Here is a 16,677-nt window from a genome sequence, read left to right as displayed (position 1 = left end):
CACCACCACTCATTGTCACTCCCCACCAGGTGGACAAGGTAGAGTAGGTGAAAACAAAAAAGACCCCCACCTCCCCAAAAAAGAATGTTAAAACTCCTATTTGGCACTGAAGTGATCAGCTAATCCTACACTGCAGTCCTAGGATGGAGAGGTGGGGTGGTAAGACAAGGATAAAAGAGTGCTGGAAGTGGCAAAGTGGGCTTAAGGAGCCCCCACACAAGCACCAGGGTAGAATATGTGGTCATGAATATGGGGTTGCTTCCCCATGTTCCAATCCAGGGCCAGCTGCAAAATCATGGCAACCCAAACCTATTTGGGTCAGGAAAAAGGAGCAGCATTGAGCTATGACAGGGTGTTGAACCTCAGGCCCCTGGGCCAAATCTGCCCTGTGTGGCATCTTGATGCATGGCGACACAACCTTCACTTTTTCCCTAACCACCAATTATTTCATGGTTTCCCAGTTTTGGAGCAGTTTTGTCCTCATTCTAAGTAGGGATGTACGAAAGTCACTTACCTTTTCGAAGGGTGACATTCGTGGTGGGGGGGAGGCGCTCCGTCCCTCCCCCCAAAATTCTGGCCAGGGGAGGAGGCACTCCGTCCCTCCCCCCAAAAATTATGGCTGGGGGGGAGGCGCTCCATCCCTCCCCCCCCCCGAATCCTGGCCTGCCGGCTCCGCTCCGCAGGGATTCTGCAGAGACGCCGGCCAGCTCTGCCAGCAGCTGGATATCCAGCCGCTGGTTAGCAGGGACGCAAATGGCAGCGGCCGTAGCTGCCGCCGTTTGTGTCCCTGCAGTCAGCCGTGATAGGCTATGTAAATGTTTACATAGCCTATCACGACTGATTTAAAAGAAAAAAAAACAATGCGCGTATGCAAATACTGCCCCATTTGCGTTACTTATTTTGGCACGTCTTAGTCTACGTAAACATTTATGTAGACTAAGACAGCGAAAATAAGGGGAATGCAAATAGCGTAGCGTCTACACTATTTGCGTTCCCCTTATTTTCACCATCTTAGTCTACGTAAATGTTTACGTAGACTAAGACGTGCCAAAATAAGGAACGCAAATGGCGGCGCCCATGGGCGCTGGCATTTGCATATGCGTGTTTTTCTTTTCTTTTAAATCAGCCATGATAGGCTACATAAATCTTTATGTAGCCTATCACATTTTTTTGTTTTGTTTTTTTACTGGAAATGGCGGTGGTGGCAGCCGGTTGGAAGACCGGCCGCCGCAGCTGCCGAACCGCCGCCGAACCGCCGCCAGAGCCGCCGCCGCCAGGAAGATCCGCCCAAGGTAAGTCCCATCCTGGGGGGGCAGGGGGGCAGACCGTTCCGCCACCGATTTCAGGGGGCCAAATGTGCTGGCATTCGGCCTCCCCAAGATTCGTGGCGGAATTCTCTGACATCCCTAATTCTATGATGTTGAAATCCCCCTGCTAAAGCTTATTTACAGCCAGTAGGAGCGTTAAGTTCCTTGGATGGCTTTAAAAGGGGGTTGGGAAAATTCTTGGAGGAGAAGGCTATCAATGGCTACTAGTCTTGATGGCTATGTGCTACCTCCAGTACCAGAAGCAGTACACCAGTTGCTGGAGAACATGGGTGGAAGGGTGCTGTTGCACTCATGCTCTGCTTATGGGTTCCTGGTCGAGAGCTGGTTGGCCACTGTGTGAACAGAATGCTGGACTAAATGCACCCTTGGTCTGATCCAGCAGGGCTCTTCTGATGTTCAGATATTCTTACGTTAAGCTAACATATGCTGCTATATTTGTTTTGAGGTTTGGGCCTTGCCCCTTTTGCTTTCAGACCTGCCCACCATTGGAATGTGGCCCACAAGAGATTCTCTGAAATGGAATTTGGCCCTTGGCTGAAAGAGCGACTGTACCCCTGATATATGGGAATAAGGGGGTTTGGTGGGATGCTTTTGACAAATATTGCCAATAAACCCCCATCTCCCATGCACTATCAACAATTTACGGAGATGTTTGCCTCAAATAAGAATAATTTACCAGCTGCTTCCCTCTCCCCCATCATGCTTTCTTCACTTTTTTTTTTTTGTTGGCCTATATTTCATTGCTCTATCGCTCATCAAACACCGGGGGGGGGGCATTTTGTTAGCTAACGGTCCATCGTGTGCCTTGGGTGGAGGGGGAGAGAACATTTTCTCCACCCCAACATCCACTTCCTCCCTTAACTTTTCCAGGTCTCCCCCCACACACACACATACTAAATGCAAAATGACATCTCATTCAAAGCTTTCTGGTGTCATCTTAATCTCTCTTATTTTGCACTTTATACCTTTTTGTTCACATGATGAAGCTTTTACCTGAGACGGCAATACCTATTATCGAAGGCATTAAGGCACACATACACTTCCCAGCCAGGAATAATGCAAATCAATTGGATGTCAGTGGCCCAATAAGGATGAATTGTATATTTTCTTGAAAGTGGAACGAGAAAATAAAAGATGTCAAACTCTCCGACCTTAACACTGGCTCTGTCTCAATATTCATGTATTTTATGCATGAATGGGAGACCATTTTACCCTCCTCCTCATCCTGTAAGGAAAGTCTGAATCTTTCCTACTGGGGATTATTACTTCTGCTTTTTTTCCAGAGGCAGTTATGATTATAGGTACTTACTAAGACAAGAATAATTGGCCATAAAAAACCTTTTATAGTTCCACAATTATTTTTGCATTGACTAAAAGTGGCAAGGAAAATCTGGTTTTATGAGCAGGTCCTCTAACTTTGCTTTCATTTAATTTCTCAAGCTCCCCCTTCTCTCCCCCTGCCCCAAAGAGCGCTGGGCCAAAAATTTCTCTCACATTTTTTTCAACCATTCTCATTCAATTTGATAGAAAAGAAATGGCTTTTGAAAAGAAATTCAGAAGAGGAGAAATTTCAGAGAAAAATTATCAGTTGGGTTTGGGGTTCTTGTGCTAATTTTACTTATGGGGTGGCTGAAAAGTGTCATGTCTGTCATTGTACAGTAATCTCTGTGGCAGCCTGTAGCCTCCTCGGCTTCCCACACTTTGGTTAAAGCCATCGTGAGGAAGACGTCTTCTTGAGGCAATTCCTCCCATGGGGCTTTTCCAGTTCAGGAACAGCAGGTGGTCTGGGAAGCAGCAGAGCAATGGAAAGATGTGCAATAGAGAGCAAAAGCACACACACAGCACCCTCAGCCACACCGTAGGGATTAGGTGGGATTAGGTAAGATTTTCCAAAAGAAATTCAAAATTCTGCCTCAAAAAAGTGGCAACAGTTGATGCTGTTGCCACCTAAAGAAGCAGTGTAGTCAACCCAAAACCCTGAGGAAAAAAGAAAGAAGCTGTGCTACAAGCCCTGCCAATAGTAGGGATGTCAGAGAATTCTGCCACGGATCTTGGTGAGGCCGAATGCCAGTGCATTTGGCCCCCCGAACTCCATGGTGGAACGGCCTGCCCCCCTGCCCCCCCACGGATCCCCCCGGGACGAGACTTACCTTGGGTGGATCTTCCGGGCGGCGGCGGCTCTGGCAGCGGCTTTGGCGGCAGTGGCTGTGGTGGCTGGTCTTCTGACCAGTTGCCGCTGCCACCATTTGCGGTCTTGTAAAAAAACAACAACAACAACGATGTGATAGGCTATGTAAAGATTTATGGCTGGGTTTTAAAAACAAAAAACCGCATACGCAAATGGCGGTGGCTACGGCCGCCGCCATTTGCGTTCCTTATTTTTGGCCATCTTAGTCTACGTAAATATTTACGTAGACTATGATGGCAAAAATCAAGGGGAACGCAAATAGCATAGCGGGCGCTATTTGCGTCCCTTTTTGATTCGCCGTTTTAGCTCATGTAAAGATTTACGTAGGCTAAAACGGTGAATCAAAAAGGGACACAAATAGCACCCGCTACGTTATTTGCGTTCCCCTTTATTTTCGCCGTCATAGTCTACGCAAATATTTATGTAGATTAAGATGGCCAAAAATAAGGAACGCAAATGGCGGCGGCCGTAGCCGCCGCCATTTGCATATGCAGTTTTTTGTTTCCCCAGAGCCCTCTATGGCCGGAAATTCGGCTGCGGATGGCTCTGGACTGGCTGAGCCTGGCTGGCTGCTCTGCGGAGCTGCTGCGGAGCACAGCCAGCCGTGGAGGATTCCAGGGGGGAGGAACGGATTGCCTTCCCCCCCGTTGAGGATTCCAGGGGGAGAGATGGAACGCCTCCCCCCCCACCATCAACATAATCCGTGGAAAGGTAACTGACTTTCTTACATCCCTAGCCAATAGTGAGCCCCATCTGTGAGAAACTGTTGGAGAATTTCTCCTCCCCTAGGAGAACTGTGGTGAAATTGTCCCCCCCCCTTTCTCTGCTCACAAACGGGGTGGATAATTTGGAGAGGCCATTTGTGCACAGCTCTAAAAAAAAATAAATCATGGTGTCATTTTTACTTGGAAGATTGGCCAAGTTACAGAAGAACAATTTGTTTTGGAATTCTAGAAGAACAGGAACTTCATAACTTCAGGTACCAAGTCAGAAATAGTTGTGATGTGTCAAGAATTGCTGTTCAGAGTCGAGTCGAAGCAAGCGCAAAGCAAGAATTCAGGCTGAGAGACACTCAACTGCCATACATGCAACACATATCTCAGAGCGAGCATGCACGTAGGAGGGTACGGATTCCCCACCATCTGTTCCGGTGGGGAATCCATGGGGGGGGAGGTGATCCATTCCTCCTCCCCAGAATCCACCAGAGGGGCTCTGCTCCGCTCAGATTCTGGGGGGGGGGAGCTGGCTTGGGGGGGCTTACCTTCCCTCCTGCCAGCCAGAGCCGTTTGCCTCCTCCCTGTCCCTGCTGATTGCCATGTCTTAAAAAAAAAAAAAAGAGACATTCGGCAGGATGTGCCCATAGACTTATACACAAATAGAGTGTCAGGGTGGACACTGAGCCCATAGAATCTCAGAGTAGTTCTGATTCTGAGGGAGAGGAGCCGCTCCTGGGAGAGGCGTGCGCTCATCTTTCCCAGGGCCAACAGCTGACAGAGATTCCTCCCACCGGCATTCCTAGCTTAGATAGCAGTGCTGGGAGTGACAGAGTGTGGGAAGCAGACTTGATGGACGCGTGATGCCAATGCAGGGAGCGGCGCCGAATGGAGGGCGCGGAAAGGAGGCGTAGTGCTTGGTTGGCGTGCAAACAATGGTTGCACCCAGAGGATCCAAGGGAAAAGCGGAGGGACTCTCCCTAGCCCATAAGTTCAGGGTCTGCCAGTGATTCTCCTTCAAATGGGGACCAACTGTTCCAACTTACGGCATAGGTACTCTGCTGCTCATATCTAGTTGCTAACAGTAGAGTTGTTAAGTTGTAAAAGAGGAATAAAGCTTTGAAAAGAATCCCTTTGTCTGTGTCTGGACTTGGCTACTGGATTAGACTGAGAGAGGCCTCCAAGGAGCCCTTGACATAGAGTCATGAATCTTGCGTCTAAGTCTATGTGTCCATAGGCTTATACGCAAGATTCACGGCTCTATTTTGCATATAAGGCTATGGGCACAACCTGCCGATCCTCTTTTTTTTTTTTTAATGGTGATCGGCAGGATGTGCCCATAGACTTATACGCAAATAGTCTCATGAATCTTGTGTCGAAGTCTATATGTCCATAGGCTTATACGCAAGATTCATGGCTCCATTTTGCATCTAAGTCTATGGGCGCATGCTCCCGATCACCATTTTTTTTTTTTAAAGGCATGGTGATTGGCAGGGACAGGGACAAGGCGAATGGCTCTGGCTGGCAAGAAGTAGCCAAGTGCCGTTCCACCTCCAGTCCTCCTGGAGCAGAGGTAAGTGGTCCTGATCCACTGTGGATTCCACTGTGGATTCCTGTACTCTGCAGTAGGGATGTCAGAGAAATCTGCTGCGGATTCAAATGAGGCCGGATTCTTTGGAATCCGGCCTCATTTGAATCCGCAGCAGATTTCTCTGACATCCCTATTGCAGAGTACACTAACTAAGGGCCAGACTCTATCGGCTCCTTTGTGTCCCCTGACGACTGCTCAACTAGGAGTGGCCATTCTGCTCACTGGCCACCTGCATTTGTGGCTCCTAGGGGTGGACAAAACTCTCATTTTCTGTTTCTCCCTGATTCTCACTTTACCAGTCTGACATTCAGTTCATCTCTTTGATAATTCCTCTCATCTTAAATTTGGTTTACCCCAAACTTGGAGATGCCTTAAAAAAAAAAAAAAAAAAAGTTTGCAGAAAAATTCGCGGGCATTTTTGTCCATATTCATTCATGTTTTGCATGCCTTTTTGCCTAATATACACATTTTTACACACATAATATACACGTGAACACAGCCACACACTTTCAAATGTTATCCCTAATATATACAATTTGTGTACTTTTCTCTCTATTCATGGTTGCCATTGCAAAATTCGGAGAAGTGCAATTTCCATAGGATAATTGACTTTCAGTTTGCATAGTTCAGGGGTGGGCAAATTTGAGGGTGGTCCAGGGCCCATTTTCACTCCCTACTAGGGATGGGGGAGAATTTCTCCCCGAAACTTCGGGGGGCCGAGTGCCAACGTGTTCGGCCTCCCGAAGTAGTTTCGGGGAGAAATTCTCCACACACACACACCCCCCGCACCCCCCCGGGACGGGACTTACCTTTCCCGAATGTCCCTCCCGGCGGCGGGTCCCGGCGGCGGGTCCCGGCGGTGGTTCATCAGGTCTTTGACAGGGGCAGAGGCGGCAGCTGGTCTTTCGACCGGCTGCTGCTGCCGCCATTCCAATAAAAGTTAAAAAAAAAAAAGCCCCCGTGATAGGCTATGTGACGATTAACGTAGCCTATCACGGCTAGATCTGCAAAGTCAGCCGTGATAGGCTATGTTAATCATCACGTAGCCTATCACGGGTGACTTTAAAAAAAAAAAAGCGTGTACGGCTAATGGCAGCCCCCATAGGGAGCCGCCATTCACGTTCCTTATTTGGTCGCTGTAGTCTACGTAAAGATTACGTAGACTACGGCGAAAATAAGGGCAACACTATTTGCGTTGCCCTTATTTTCGCCGTAGTCTATGTAAAGATTTATGTAGACTACAGCGACCAAATAAGGAACGCGAATGGCGGCTCCCTATGGGGGCCGCCATTTGCGTACGCGCTTTTTTTTTTTTAAAGTCACCCGTGATAGGCTACGTGACGATTAACATAGCCTATCATGGCTGACTTTGCAGATCTAGCCGTGATAGGCTACATTGATCATCACGTAGCCTATCATGGGGGCATGTGTTTTTTTAACTTTTTATTTCGCGGCTGGGTGAGGCGCCTCCTCCCTGGCCTGAATTTTGGTCGGGCGAGGCAGGAAGCCTCCCTCCCCGGCCTGAACTTCGGGGGGAGCAGTGAAGCGCCTCCCCCCCACCGCGAAGCAAGCTGCGAGACCAGGTAAGTGGCTTTCGTGCACTCCTACTCCCTACATGCCTAGGGATGTATGACCCCCTCCACTCTCCAGTCCAGGGAGGGTATCCGGGGAGGGGTAATTCAGGCCACTCCGAACCTCGCAGAATTCTCTGGAGCCCAGCCGATTCTGCCAGAGTTGGTTGATCGGCTGTCTGTCCCATGGGAACTCCTCCAAACCTGGAGGTAAGTACAGCCGCTCCAACTTCTTTGGAGTCCAGCCTCATTTGAGTCCACAGTGGAATTCTCCAGCATCCTTATTCACACCTTTGCTACAGCATTTGGCAACGCAGGGCAGTGGGAGCGGCATGCAGCTCATGTCCCATGTGCAGCAGAGTGGTTCGGCAGTGCGAAATTAGGTAAGTGCGAATGAAAATGCAAACTGAACAGATTTCTCTTCCATCCCTACTGGTGCCTACACTGAAGATGGGTCAGGTTAATGGTTCTGTGTTCTAGCAAGTCAGCACATCAGGTAATGCACAGTTGAATGGATGTCCTAGTCCAAACTTCTTCCAGGTGCTTTGCATTGCGGCCTAGTGGCTGAGCATGCTAAACTTACAGTTAGGGACGGGATGGGAGTCCAAGGAGGGGATGGAGTCTGATGGACTCCCACCTGCCCCACCCCGGTCTGGCCACTCTGACCCCACTTGCCAGGCTGCGGGGGGGCTCGCTTGCCTGCTTGGCAACTGGCAGGAAGAGCTATGCAGCCGTCTGTCCCCTTACTGAGCTATGATTGTGTGCCATTTATGCCTGTAATCTTGAGTCGTTGCCCCTCTAAGTCAGCCTTAGACGCAACTTAAGATATGTGGAAGTAACCTGAGCCGTGACTTCTGCGCACAACGGGAGCTCAGTAAGGCTATGGATGTCCTCACAGCGCTTCTTGTGTGATTGCTGAGCCACCCTGCAGCTCCTGCAGCGCAGCTCACGCGGGTGGGCAGTGTGGACAGCCCGAAGGGAGCGGACGAAGGTGTGTCCGTCCATCCCGACTTACAGTCAGAATAACAAAGATCATACACACACACATACACACACAAATATATGGATGATGTGATGCACATGACAAAACAAAAAGCTGACAACAGTGCATCCAGTTTATAAATGTCTAGATTTAAAAAAGAGATCATTATAAACAGATTTTAAAATGTGAAACAAAAAACATCAGCTTCCGTTCTGTTGGTGACCAAAGTTGGTGTTTCATGCTGAAATGTTTCACAATTTAAAATCTGTTCTTCCAAAAATTATAAATGTATGAACTGGACATGCTATTGTTGGCTGTTTGTTTTGTTTTGTTTTGTTTTGGAATAGGTATATATGTATGTATGTGTGTGTGTGTGTGTGTATATATATATGGAGGAGGAAAGGAGGAAAATGGTGCCCCTCTGGAATTTGCAGTCAAAAGTGGAATGCTTTGGATTGTTTCATAGGAGGGCCCCATCCTGAGCGCTCTACTCTTAATAAAGCAATTTTCAAGTGTCTTTTTTCTTCATTTCATTACAGAATGAGAAGACGGTTCTAAGGGGGGAAAGGCCCATCCTATTAGATTATGAGACATGAATGGAAGTGGAATTGCTTCACTTTCAACTGCTCCAAATGAAATCTGCAGATGAATAGGAAGCCCGGCTTTTAAGAAACTCTGCCATAAACATAAACAAAGCCTCTGTGCCAAAGAGCAATTATCACTGGGTTGTTTTGTCTTTCTCTTTAGCAGGGCACACAGAGGCGGTGGAGGAGGTATTCCTGGCTTATGGAAGCCAGACACTTCTAGTCCAAACTTGCATCTTCTTTTCTAAAATGAAGGCAGGGGAAGATGAGTGAGCATCTTTGAATCCTTCCCCATCTCTATGATTTATTTTTTTTTACCCCCAATTTTGGGCACCCCCCAGCCATCTCATGTCCATTTTTTTTTCTTCACTTTGCTCCAGCTTTCAGCAGTAACTGATGACTCCGGAGTCTTATCTTTAAACAAACAAACTTGTATTTGTGTTGGAACTTTTTTGGAGGTAAGTATACATAGCAGTGTATCTATAACTGACTAAACAAGACAGTCCCTGCCTGCGGGGTTACAAATACAATATAGAAGAAAGTAGGGGTGGACGAAAGTCCCTTACCTGTCGTCAAAGGACGTTTGCGGTGGGGGGGAGGCGCTTTGCTGCTCCCCCCGTGAAGTTCAGGCCGGGGGGGGAGGCTTCCCGCCTCGCCCTGGCTGAAATTCAGGCCGGGGAGGAGGCTTCCCGCCTCGCCCGGCCGCGAACGCGGAAGTTTAAAAAAAAATAAAAATGCCCCCTGATAGGCTATGTGACGATTAACGTAGCCTATCATGGCTAGATCTGCAAAGTCAGCCGTGATAGGCTACGTGAATCGTCACGTAGCCTATCACGGGTGACTTTAAAAAAAAAAAAAAAAAGCGCGTACGCTAATGGCGGCCCCCATAGGGAGCCGCCATTCGCGTTCCTTGTTTAGTCGCTGTAGTCTACGTAAATGTTTACGTAGACTACAGCGAAAATAAGGGCAACACAAATAGCTTGTTCGGGGGGCCGAACACGTTGGCGCTCGGCCCCCCAAAGTTTCGGAGAGAAATTCTCCGCCATCCCTCTAAGAAAGAGAAGACACAACACACAAGGAAAGAGGAATGGGAAGGGAAGATACAAAAATATTTTAGCAGGTCTGGTGGAATGACCCTGGTCTCTCTCTCTCTCTCATTTTCTTCAGTACAGTCTACTGGAATGGCTGGAGGTGGTGACAACTGAGAGAGGAGGAGCCTTCCTGAGGGAGGCCTTCCCAATATTTAATTATTGTTATTACATTTTAATCTGGTCATTCGGTCAAAGAGCTCCAGGCAACATATATGACCCTTTCATTCCTCTCAACAACCCTGTCATTTGGCATCCCAAATGCCATGCAATATCTGCCCCACTATGCAATATCTTCATTACTTACATTCGTCAGTCTTCAGGAGGGCCCAGAATTCCATACTAGGACACATACTTAATTGCTGGCCTTTCCAGTAAACACACACACTCCCCAGAGCTGAGAAAGAGGCACAAAAGAGCCACTGCCCTCTAGACCAAGGGTAAGCAACGTGGTGCTCTCCAAATGTTTTGGACTAGTGCTTTGCCCAAAATTTTGATTCTTCCATTGTCAGGATTTTGTGGAGGTGTGGTGGTGAAAACTCTGGTGAAAGAGACTGGGACAGGTGAGAATTTCAAATAACTTTCTCCTTGGGGAAGAGAACAGGATTTCAGCTTACCTGCTTAAGTGTAGGCAGTGACTGAGGGGTGTTCTTTCAATTTTTTTAAAACACCCCCTGCACTTGCAGAAGCACAGGACTCTTGTCCGGCCCGGCAGCTCTTCCTGAACTCCCAGGAGACCTCTCCCTCTCCAGTAGGCATTCACGAAAGGTGCCAGGGCTGCAGGAGCTTCTTTGCAAAGCACGGGCAATCACGGATTTTAGAGCTTTTGAAGAATTCTGCTCTTCCTTGCAGCAACACAGAGCACACAAGATAAGCATTTTTCTTAAGCTCCTGAAGTCCCATTTGTTCTTTGCAAAGCAGCTTTTTTGCAAAGCAGCTTTTTTGCAAAGAAGCTTCTGCAACCTGGGAGTTCTTCTTGAATGCCTATTGGAGAAGATGAGGTCACATTGTCTCATGGGAGTTCAAGAAGTGCTGCAGGGCTGGAGAAGCCTCTCTGTAAAGAGTCTCAAGCTGGGGGTGTTTTTCAAGTATATATATATATATATATATATATATATATATATGCTTCAGCCACATCCCAAACTTTAAAAAGGTATGTGGAAACCCTGTCTAGAAAAGGCTGTTCCATATGTTTATATATGTCTTTACTTATCCTTGCTTGTACAGCCACCATTTACATAAAATTGGCCTTTACAGGTGAGTCTGAGTCACAATTTTTTGCAGTATGGCAGCTTGCCAGAGGAGCAGGACACCATGCACCACTTGCTGGGCGCCCATGGATCACCTGGCAGCGCGCCACATGTGTCTCGCAGGATTGAGCAGCTGGCGAGGGTCCGGTGAGCACCATACAGCACAGACGGAGGGGGGGAGTTGGCCCATCCCTACATATTTGTGCAAGTTATTCAAAAGCACACATTTTTCCATGCACACTTTTCAAATGTATGTTGTTCAGTCGTTCAGTCGTGTCCGACTCTTCGTGACCCCATGGACCATAGCACGCCAGGCCTTCCTGTCCTGCGCTCTCTCCCGGACTCAAGTCCATATTTATTGTATCGGTGATGCTATCTAGCCATCTCATCCTCTGCCATCCCCTTCTCCTTTTGCCTTCAATCTTTCCCAGCATCAGGGTCTTTTCCAGGGAGTTTTCTCTTTGCATTTCAAATGTATACATGCTGTCGCCAAATACATTTGGGGGGGGTGGCTGTCTGCAAATCACATTGCAAGCTCTGAAATGTATGGACTTTGACTGTCCATGTTCAGTCTGGAAGGTGTGAACTCAGTAAATCCTGATTAAAAAATGAACTGAAATTCATTTATCATACATCCCTAGGGAAAGTTTGAAAAATAAAATACATACAGAAACATGCACTTTTCCCATTCAAATGAGCCAGAAATCATATAGGCAATGTTTAAAGTGTTTTTTGGAGAATTTAGGTGAGCTTGGCAATTGCTATTTCTGCTATCACTAAATACTGGTCAATGATGTCCTGAACATGATGTCCTAAACATGTGCTAAACATGTCTATGATGTCCTAAACTTGTCCTAAACATGATGGTCCATGATGTCCTGAACATATCCTAAACAGTGTGGTGTAGTGGCTAGAGTGTTCGACTGGGAGCTGGGAGATCCAGGTTCTATGGAAGCTCACTGGGTGACTTTAGGCCAGTCACAGACTCTCAGCCCAACCTACCTCACAGGGTTGTTGTTGTGAGGCCAAAATGGAAGGATTATGTATGCTGCCTTGGGTTCCTGAAAGAGGAAAAAAGGCAGGATATAAATGTAATAAATAAGTAAATAACATGTCCATGATGTCGTAAATACGTCCTAAACACAGGTCAGTGTTAGCCTTGTCTGTAGCTTGATGTGCTAAAGGACAGCAAGTGTGTCCACTTATAAATCACAAAAAAGAGGAAATGCATCACCAAAAATTGGACAAAGCAGGGCAGCAGTTTGCATACAATTTGCACATGCTAATTTATATATCTAGATGCAGATTTAGAAATCTTTATTATCATTTAAATAGAAATACAGTACATCTCACCATGGTGAAAACTGTAACCAAGTGACCTGTGTGTGTCTGCCTGTTCAGCCCCCTGTTCAGATGCTAACTGGTGATGGGCAACAGTTCTGATTCTTGATCTTCAATCTGGATTTGGAAAGGGCAGCTGTTCAAGTAGAGGATGCCTTCAAACAGATGTCAGGCAGCCCTTAAGGCAAAGACTCTCCCCTGTAAAAGAAGGCACATGGCCACCCTACCACTCCATTTAAAGCCAAATAAGCCGAACACTGAAAAATTAATCACATAACTGCTTTTATTTAATTTTAGTATTAGGGTGAATGGCCTCTATGCTCACAATTCTAACTGTGCACTCACTTCCAGCTCTAGGGCCAATATTCATCCATCTATCCCCCCCCCCCCAATCTCCTTTTCACCAAACTTTTCAAAATCCAGCTAAGTCCATCATTCTCTGTAACTCTTCAAGTGCAGATTTACAACATGTTCTTTGTATATTTGCTTAGTTCATGGGGATTCGTCCCATCACAGCTACATACACAAAGTGTCATGTTGAAAATATAAATTGTTGATTGTAGAGCTACTTTCCTCCTTTTTAAACCTTTTCCAGGGGTCTTTTTGTTAAATATACCCAGACACCGTTTGACAGATGAGTGGCTAATTGCTGTGCGAATTACCTCTATCGATTCCTGTTTCATGTTGAGCCAAACAAACAAAAGATATTAATGCTTCAGAGAGAGAAAAAAATGAATGATGACCTTTCTCTGCAAACACAGCTTGCGGCCTCTGATTATTGGTGATTCCAAAGAGCAGCGGTCAATCGCAATAGCTGTAACGCTATGATCACTATAATAAGCTTGCCTGACCTTCTCTGCCATGTTAAGTGGTTTAAATTTATTTGCCCAACAACACCAAAGCTTTTATTTAAAGTCACAGAACAGCCAGTTGAACTTGAAGAGGTAGTGTTGGTGGTTATTTGGGGGATTTTAGGTTGCGTTGTTTTTTTTTTCTTTAAAAAAAACACAGAATAAAGCTGCGTGCACAGAGAAAGCCTATGCTGTAGAATGATAAAGCTCAAACTCCAGCTCAGTCTTTGTGTCTGGAATTGGGAGTTATGATATGCATGTGGCTGAGAAAGAGGCAGTCCTTGTCTAGTTTACCTCTCTTCCTACATACCATGCAGTATGACTTAGCTGTGCACTCCTGAAGTCATGACAATGTGCATTTTCTCACTTCTATTCTACGTTATTGGCTGCCACTGATGGGGGAAATGGAAACACATGATGTTGTATTCTCAGGTCACAGGTAAGTTCTAATAGTCTTGCAGAGGAGCAGAGGCACACAACACACACAGCTGACTTTTTCTGCAGCTATCCGCATGGATATATATCATAATACCTAGTTCTGGCCTCTACCATTTCTTCAGTGGTTTGCCAGGAAGTGGGATCATGTTCTGTGAGTAGAGGTGGGACTGAACACAGAGCACAGGTCAGGCCAGAAGTTGAGTCTGAGTTTCTCCCCGGTCCTATTGGCCTTCCATCCAAAAGGGACAGCTTTTCAGAAATGTGATAATGGTATGATAGAGCCAACGTTGCCTGAAGAGCAGGTATTAATTTATTTTTTTACCCCATCATGGTTTGCAAGTTTGCCATTTTTTTGCAAGTTTTTCATGTTATTTTCTTTCAAATATTTGCATATGCCCTTTACCAGATTTGGTTCCAAGTTTACAGAATTAAAATATAAGACTTGGGGTGTGAGAATCAGCAAAGCTCAAAGCTTCTCTGGGCTCCACATTGAAGCTCAGAAGGGGAGGGACCATAGCAGAGTGGTAGAGCCCCTGCTTTGCATGCAGAAGGTCCCAGGTTCGATTCCCGCATCTCCAGGTTGGGCTGGAAAAGCTCCTGCCTGAAACCCAGGAGGGCTATTGCTGCCAGTCTGTGTCGACAACACTGGGCTAGATGGACAGATGGTCTGACTCAGAATAAGGCAGCTCCCTATGCTTCTATGCTTCTATGATCTCCTTCCCATTCCCAAATGTGAATTGTTGTTTGAACTGGAAAAGTGCACATTTTTGCATTTGGGTGCACGTTTCTTTAAAGTACACACCCAAATGTGTTACACCCCCCCATTGAATAAAGAATGAAAATGTATCTCCCCCTCCCCATGTATTTTCAAAGCACACTTTTTATCAAATGCATTTTGGGAATGCCATTGCAAGCACAGAAGCTTTGTTTGCAAAATGAGCTCAAGTTTACGTTTGGGAGTGCAGACAGGGCAGGTTCTGGTAAAGAAAGAATCAAAATGAAATTCTCATATATCAAGACAAAAATAAAACCAGATTAAAAACAAACAACAACAATTAGCATCTAAAAAATAGAGCAATCAGCAAGAATCTAAATTGCCTTGCATACTTTATAAACACGGTGTCTGTCTGTCTGTCTGTCTATCTGTCTATCTGTCTATCTGTCTATCTATCTATCGCTTAATAGAGAGCAATGTTGGAGCCAGGTCGGCTTCCCCAGGAAAGGTGTTCTGGAGACAGGGTGCCATGGATTAAAAGTCCTTCTCTCTGGTTTTCCCCCATTTCATCTCTAACAGAGAGAAGGGCTTTGGCTGATGGTCAGAGAGTGCAGCAGAATGATATGGGAGAAGTTGCTCTTTCAGTCTTGGATCCTAAGCCATTTCCAGCAGTGAAAGTCAATAATAGCACTTTTAATTGGATGGTCCATGGAAGGGCAACTCTAGATCTGACCTATTATATGTGGCGGAAACTGTCATGGGTTCTCTCCAAGAATCCTGGGAATTGTAGTTTGAGGAGGGTGCTGAAAATTATTTGTTAGAGAGCCATGGACCTTCTCACCGGAGACACCATACCTCTTATCTATCTAGTTCAGTACTGTTGACACCATGCTTCCCTAACCTAGTGCCCACCAGATGTGTTGGAGTACAACTCCCAGATGGCTGGGGATGCTGGGAGCTGTAGTCTAAAACATCTGGAGGGCACCAGGTTAGGGAAGGCTGGTCTACACACACTGGCAACGGCTCTCCGAGGTTTCTCAACCCTACCTGGAGATGCTGGGGATTGAACCTGAGACCTTCTGCATGCAAAGGAGGTGCTCTACTCCTGAGCCATGGCCTCACTGTGTATGGGAGGAGGGTAGTCCAACCAGTAGCTTACCTGGACATGGATAGGGATGTGCGATTCAGCGAAATGCAAGTTGTTTGAGGTTGTCCAAATTCCACCTTGAAGCTTGTTCTTCCTCATGTCCGTATTGGATTGTGAGCGCTTTTTTATATATATTTATTTTCCACAGGAACATGTGGGTATAAATGGCCCATTTACACCTGTAACCTTGTGTATATTGGCCATTCACAGTGTCATTTTGCAGAAGAACAAATGTGTGCACATCTGAGTCCACCATTTTTATTTTTTTGCAAAATGGCAGGTGCAGAAATCACCGGATGGGCCCGGAGTGAAAGTGGGTGGCTCAGCAAGCTGGGGGAATCCAGCATGGGTCCAGGGGTACGCAAGCAGAGGCAGGGGCTTAGCAGATGTTCGGAGAACCTGGCCTTGGGGGGGCATTCATCCCTAATCAAGGGTGTGACTCAGTATAAAGCAGCTTCCTATATTCCGATGAGGTAATATCTTGTGACTCTCCTGAGTTAAATCTTTTCAGGTGAAGGGTATCTGGCATCAGGAACTCCCATTGCTCACATCTCAGACCTCTTCCCTTTTCCTTCCTTCACAGATCTGCTCCTTTTAAAACAGAGGCTTTGAAAACACTGTCCTCAGACATCCATATCCACTCCCAGCCTCATCCAGCCTGACCATGGTTACTTCTGGCTGGGATAACAGAAGTGGGGGAAAGCTGCGTATTGTAGCAACCTTCCTCAAGATGTAGCACTGGCCACCACTTTGGATGGCTTTAAAAGGGGGTTGGGGAAAATCATGGAGGATAAAGCTATGAATGGCTACTAGTCCTGATGGCTATATGCTACCTTCAGCATCAGAAGCAATGTGCCTATGTACACCAGTTGCTGGGGAACTTGGGTGGG

Source organism: Heloderma suspectum, chromosome 11, assembly GCF_057233095.1.
Source record: "Heloderma suspectum isolate Gila_16-S chromosome 11, 16-S_ref, whole genome shotgun sequence".
NCBI classification, from domain to species: domain Eukaryota; kingdom Metazoa; phylum Chordata; class Lepidosauria; order Squamata; family Helodermatidae; genus Heloderma; species Heloderma suspectum.
This window is presented reverse-complemented; position numbering follows the sequence as displayed.